Raw genomic sequence first — 7,857 nt, 5'->3', positions numbered from 1 at the left:
TCTCGTCATCTCAACACCTTGTGGTGTCAGTAGCTTGTGCTAATCGTGGTCAACTGTTTCACACAAAACTACATAAACTTTTGTCAACTTGCCTTATAAACATTTCTGATGCAACAAACAATGATACCCAGATTCGCTTGTATCCCACTCGGTGTATTTTCACAATTCGAGAATGTCAACACACAAATCCTTACCATTTACTTACTCGAAAGTCAGGTCATTTTTATCTCCAAGTTGTTGATTTTGATTTCATATAGCAGATACTATGGTTTGTGAAAATTGCATACTATGACCTATCGCTGGAGAATCCTATCGGACAAAACTCCTCTTTTGCGGAACCCTTAACTAGACTATACGTCGATACGTCCTGTACCTTCGACACCAAAGGCTAAAAGTACATACCTTTTAACCATTGGATTCATGTTGTTATATATATTCTTGGACTCCCCTGATGTGAATAAGGTTTAATTCGGTTTTTGTGATTATCCACCTTAGTATTATCCACATACATACATGCATAATGTGACCCTAAGGAATTAAGGTAGTACAAATTTCGAGGACGAAATTTTCTTAACGGGGGGAGAATGTGACAACCGTCAAATTTGCATGCATCCATACAATTAATTAATTTTAATTATGTGCTTAATGATTGTGCTTGATTACAACTGACAATTTAAACTGCTTTATGATTTTTGTATCATACATACATATGCATCATACTTCATACCGTCACTTCATTTATTACACACAAACTTTAGTGACATACTTGATACACAAAGCACAATTAGCACACTGAGCGGATAATTCAGAAACATGCTGACAATGCCAACACAGAGACATGCAATGTTTTGAGGACGGTATGAGCCAGGGACAGGGTACTATACTAGTATGGAGTGTAGGAAAGTGAGGACCATAAAACTGCGTCACTAGGTGATAGTTAAAGTGTCGAGAAGTGCCAAAAACACACTTTAAGTGCAGAATTCTGCATTTATTAATAAAATTCAGCATTTTAACATGCTAGTAAGGTGCAAAATTATGGCAGAATGGTCCTGTATGCTTTCCTAGGTGTCGGAAATTTAATGTGACACAAAAATATATGTAGAAGACACTTTACGGAATAATTAAACACTTTAAGGAAACGGTATCCAACCGAACAACCGGACATTACCCGGGACACCAATTTTTTTCCAAACACATTGTTTAATTATTTCTTGGCTAGTCATGATCCCCGAACACCCTAACACCCACTAAATATCAAGTAACTAATATATGTAAGTGAATACTTGGATTTTAACTTGTGCTTACCAACTAGTTGTAAAAACTTACAACCAACCCCCCCCCCCAACTGAATTCGGTCCCAAGAGGACCCACAAGATCATCAACAAATATTTACACCATACCTCAATCTTGTGCTAGATTTTATTCCATTAGTTTATTTGATTGTTACTTGTAGAACTTGACAAAATATATGAATGTATCTTATTAAAGCATGGCCTAGATCCTTCATCATTCATACTTCATATCTTCACACCATCACTCCTCACACCTCCCCCCCTCCTCTCGGCCACACCCATATCCGCCCCCACCTCCACCATATCACCACCATCTTCATCAAACTTTGAGTTCCATTCAAGCTTCTAAGGTGATTCAAGGAAGTTGCAACTTGTGGAGCTTCAAAGGACCTTGTTTCTTGCTTGTTCATCATCACTTTTCATCATCTTCTTCACTAGATTCTTCCCTACCCTTGTGCTAGTAGTAAGCTCTTGTTTAACTCTTAATCATCTTGCTTTTATGGTTAAAAGTTGTAGTAGGACTAGTATGTTTAAAACACGAAAGAAACAAGAACTAAAAATATGAACATGAAGCTTTACATAAAAGATTACTTGGAGATGAAATATTGCTAGTAAAATGATGTAGTGAACATGTTGTTAAATTTATGATGATTCTTGATCGTGTGATATTGATCACCATATGGATCTTGTTAAATATAATTTAACAAGATAAGAAAGTGGTTAGGTGCTACATAAAATGACCACCTTCTAACTAAATATGAACTTGATAAAAATGATTTTTCATGAAATATAATTAAACTAGTGAGTTGATGATCTTGTAAATCCAAGAGTTACAAAGGATTTTGTAAATAAACCAAGTTAGAGAAGCGATTTTTGGAAAATCATGACTAATACAAACTCTTACACCATTTTTAGAAATAAGACAAGTATGAGAATATTTTTATTTACAAGAAGAGTTCAAAAGGGTAATTTTTGTAAAAATTGTTTACAAGTTGTAAACACTAAACTTTGGTAAGAAAATGATTTTTAAAGGAATAACTATGTTTTGGAAGATAACTAAGTCCAATAAAAGCTTTACCAAGTTACTACGCGATTTCAGAAAGTATCAAGTTCATGATTAGTGTGTAACACATATATTTTTGCTCTTGGTGATGTAAGATTGTTTAAAGATTGATTTTGAAAAGAAAATGATATGCTTAATAGCATGGACACCTCCGTTTTTAGGGGAAACTCTGGCGAAATTTTCTAAAAATCCCAAGACTTAGAAAATTATTTTCTAACAAGTGTTTACAAAAGTGTTTAACTTTGTTTTTCGGAAGTAAACTTCGCCATAAGTTTCGTTACAAAAATTCAAGGTGTCGGAGGTGGGTCTTCGTAGTTAAAAGCGGATAAATATATATTTAGAAAATATATTTTATACTAAAGGCATTTGTGTGAATATTTGCATACTTTGTGGAATAGTTATATTATTTTAGGGTAAAATAATATAACTTAACAAATGCCATGAAATTTACAACTCCAAAATAATACCAGAAATCACAAGGAATAAATATTTAAGTTACACGCTTAATATTGTGAAGCCAAACACAAAAACGTAACTTACAAAATATTCCGGGAAATACTCTTATAAATATATTTTTGGTAAACGTTATTTTGGATACGAAAGAGGTGAAAATATGATCTTTGTACGTATTACCAAGTTATATCATATTTTTGGGACAAGAGAAAATATATTATTATTTGGGAAGATAAAAGTATTTTTACTCGGGTTTATTAAGAAATATAGTATTTTTGGGAAAATATATATTTTCTTGGACTGTATTGTTTTGAATAAAAATGAAGTTTATTTATATACTTCTAAGTGGGACTTAAAGATATATATTCCTTTGGATTAACACACCGGAATACGACGCCACTACATGGCTAGATAAACAAATACAAGAATAGGATAACCATGTATGAAATACCCCATCCTTGGGAAGGAAATACGAATATGAATACTTGAGAAGCATTAATACAGAAATATTGTATGAACAATTATTCCAAAACTAAATATAATTATTATAACTTGGAATGATATCAGAAACATAGCTCAAAATCATAAATACTAAGACAAGGCACGAACCGTCCGTCTAATAGACGTTAGACCATTGCAGGTAGTCGTGTTTGCTGAGGAGATTTGGGTTACAAGTACCAAAGACGCAATACTGTGTGTTCATGTCCCCTTTTTTCTCTTACTGTTTTCAGTTTTATACTTCGGGGGTGGACTACATGTTACAATTATTACAGACAATTATTTGCATGGTATGGTTAGCGTAGGGAGGGTGTTTACTACTAGATCATGTGAAGGGTGGGTACAACACTTAAGGCCATCAATCCTCGTCGTAGGACCGAGGGACATGAGTGATAGATCTATTTGGGTGTAGCAAGTCCCACTCCTGAATCCGCTGAATGGACCATGTGGTGACTGTGTCTTACAGCCGAAGCCCGACACAAATTTGCTAGGTTTGAGTCTTCCTGCATCACTTCACACATATCAATGGCCTTGCAAACCATTGGTGATCTCTTTTTTTCCTTATTGCTACATACCAGGGACTTACATACTTACTTTCAATGTTTCAAAGGTGTATACATACACACAAACGAACACATGAACTCGCTCAACTTTTGTTGATGTTTTCAAACTACATGTATTTCAGGGAATTTGTAAAGTGGATCTGGCGGGTGTTGGAAGTTTTTATGCTGCGTTAAGAATAAAGATGTCATCCATGGTCTTTGAGTTTGGTTAGTGTGTCTTATTCCTGGACGAGACACGTCTTCCAAACCTTGGTGTTAATCATTACCTTGTGGCGAGTCTTTAATAAGCTCATAAACAATTTGTATGATTTGTAAAACTTGAATTTGGAGTCTACGTTTTAAAACGATGTTGTTATGTTTTATACTTATGTAATGGATGACAAACCTATGGTTTTATCATACAATTGATGTTATGATTGAATGCAAGGATATTAAGAAAGTCACACCATAACCACGCTTCCGCAAAAGTCAGGGTGTGTCAGGATCGAACTCAGGTTTCCCTAGGTCTTCTATCATTGCCCATCAGTGCGTCACTCTGCACCAAGTGGGAGTTGAACCTGCATCTCCCAAGAAAAAATTCAAGTCTTCCACCACCTGATCTTATTGTATAAACTGGGAACTTTAATAAAATTGTATATAAATAATTTTAGGTACAAATCATATATATAATATGATTTAACATAAATTAAATTTTATTTCAAAATGCTCAATCTGATCGTACATCTATAATCACGTACCGTTTGTAACAAGTGTAATGTCACATTATTAAGTATTGGTACGTAATTACGTTATTATAATTTTTTGATTGTATAATGTTTTTTTAAAGTTATGCTTATTACGTGATTATACATTCAATATAATGAGAATTTAATTGTTTTATGCTATTACGTGATTAGATTTGTAATATAAGTCATTACATAATTATAGTTGTAGTGTTACATTGAACATTTGTTACTGCTTGCACACATGTTACATGATTATTACATTGAACATTTGTTACTGCTTTTGCAGGTACATTATTCTAGATTTAGGTATACACTGAGTATCTGGTAGATGATTTAAGTATTCTTTGATCATTACGTGATTATAGATGTAGTTTATATTGAGAATTTGTTACTGCTTGCACATATGGTACGTGATTTAGGTATTCATTGATTATTTTCCCACTTGTTTCCCTTGTTTTCAGTTACGTAATTCTAAATCTGGAACCACTGAATCTCAACCATTGATCCTGCAAACAATTTCTAGTAATACTTTGACTCCGCCCCTACTGATAGCGATTTATCTGAAATTGTCTCTTTATGTCTTATTAATTAGTCTTGTCTTTAACCTTTTGTCCTTGACTTGTGAGACTTCTGACTTGCCTCGATTTTCGTACCTTACAACTGTTGTATCGCTTATGAGGAGATGAATTCTCCTTATTCGTTTTTGGAGACACCGCCTTGTTGGCTTTGTGCTTATTCTTCTGGTAACAAGGTGATGTCTCATCCTTGTCTAATGTTGTAAGGATTCATTATTTATCTCCTTCCATAGTGTGTTTTGACCCACCCCCTTCATCACTACCATGAAGAGAAAAAAACGTATTCACTCATTTTAACACACAAAGAAGTTAATACTTTGAAACCATCAATGTGTATTGAGCATCAATCATACTCATCCTGTCAATATGAACACAGATGCGGAGATCTCCACAGTCGTTGGATAGTAAGCAATGTTACTTAGTTACGTACAATACGTGTACCTCTAGATATTATTACCTCTTTAAGGTACAACTTACAATATTTACTAGCCTGTGATATTTACAATGTTAGGATATATAGTTTCATCTAAACATCAATATATATTAATGTTAACATGATATGTATATATCACATTTGTATAATTTTCTCACTATGAGATCATATGTTATTAATAATTTCTTTATAAATCGTGAACTATCAGCAAACACAAAAACAATAAAATTAGATACAAACATAAATGGATTTAGGGTTGTTGGTTTAACATGGTTAATGGCATAAGGTAGTTCGTGTTCAAGTTGATCTCTCCGACGTGTTTAATAAGTAAGTCATGCTTGAGTTGTATAGGAATTAAGTCAACGAGTTTAAAAGTGCCTTTTATTTTGGCTTTTTAAGAGGGTGTAAAAAGTTGTTTTTCAAAAGTCACAAAATCTAGCTTTTAAAATGGCTTTTGTCTTTTTAAACATAAAATTACAAATTTAACTTCTCCATGTAAAATAGCAACTAGATATTGAAACTTAATATATCGTTTATTTTCCACCATAAAAACTAATCCAAACAAAATTTTAAAAACTCTTTTTAAAAAGTAATAAATCAATAATCACTTTTGACAAAAAGCTTTTTTGGAGTTAAATAAGCAATCCTAAACTAAAGTTGACAAAAAAAACTAAAGTTGACAAATAAACCTAAGGGTGGAGGATATAGTCAATCATCCTAGGGTGTTTGAGTGAAATTATACCCAATAATATTATGCCATGTCAACTACCATTCTACTAACCATTTTACACTCAATCACTAGGCTTTTAAAATGGCTTTTGCCTTTTTGAAGACAAAATTACAAATCTAACTTTTTCTTTAAAATAGCAACTAAACATGAAAACTTACTATATCGTTTTTGGTCATTTTACTATTTCCCACCACAAAAAGTAATCCAAACAAATTTTTAAAGACTCTTTTTAAAAAGTAAAAAATCAATAATCACTTTTGACAAAAAGCATTTTTGAAGTTAAGGGAGTGTTTGTTTTTTCTTCAAACATCTTCAAGGGAGCTAATGTCTGCAGGTGCGCAAACGTCATCCTTGAAGACTGTTTTTTTTCTTTTAATCAGACCTGAAAATGGCTTTTATCAGCTTAAAAAAAAGCTCTAATACCCTTTCTTCAAACATCTTCACAAAAAACCCTCCTCCCTCATCTACCTTCTGAACTCAAAATTTGAACCAAAACTAAAACTAGACCACCACCACTCTCTCGGCCATTTCATTCCTCATCCTGTTCTTTCTCAACTCCACTTCGCTACACACCCTCGCTCACAATCCAGGCTTCGCAACTTCGCATCAACCGTCTCTTCTTTCGCCGACGACCACCTTCTTGTTCCGTCCGGCCTTCTCGCTCCGGCCAAGCCCTTGTTCCAATCACAACGAGCCTCCATCGTCTCCTCCTTCTAAGGTAAGAATTAGGTAGCATGTTCAATTTGGTTTGTAATTAGGTTATTTTTTGTGATGTTGTGCAAGTTTGATGAACTGATGTGCAGTATTAGGTAGCATGTTCAATTTGGTTTGGAATTAGGTTATTTTTTTGTGACGTTGTGCAAGTTTGATGAACTGATGTGCAGTATTAGGTAGCATGTTCAATTTTTTTCTCTCACTATTTGGTTTGTAATTAGGTTATTTTTGTCTGATGTCGTGAAAGTATGATGTGATTTAAGTGGGTGTTTGAGATTGATTATTTTAGCCAACTTATTCATTTGGAAAAAAAAAAAAACAAAGTTCATGTAGTTTGTACAGACCGTATCAATTTATAAAAACAAATAGTCTTATATTTTCAGCTTGAAGAGCTTCAGACTACATCTTTAGTTGCAGACATGAAAACAGATGAAATCAGCTTGTAGACAATTTATGTCTGTAAAAACAAACAACACCTAAATAAGCAATCCTAAACACCCTCTAAATAAGTAGACAAATAAACCTATTTAAAGCTACAATTAAAAAAAATGAAAAATAACTTGTTTACAATCGACAACTTGTTTTAACCAAACAACCCCCTTTGACCCATCTAACTTAGTTACACGGATCGCTTTGGATTATATAAGTTTAGTTAAATCTGGATTTTGATCGGTTTTCTTTAAAATCATCGCTTTGGATTATATAAGTTTAGTTAAATCGATTATGATCGATTTTCTTTAAAATCACTAAATATATGTGTTATGTTTGCTTTGATGCTTTGCTCTCTAGTTTTCTTTTCACACGAAACTTT

This window comes from Helianthus annuus, chromosome 11 (assembly GCF_002127325.2).
Source record: "Helianthus annuus cultivar XRQ/B chromosome 11, HanXRQr2.0-SUNRISE, whole genome shotgun sequence".
NCBI classification, from domain to species: domain Eukaryota; kingdom Viridiplantae; phylum Streptophyta; class Magnoliopsida; order Asterales; family Asteraceae; genus Helianthus; species Helianthus annuus.
The sequence above is the reverse complement of the archived record's forward strand: the minus strand, read 5'-3'. Positions refer to the sequence as shown.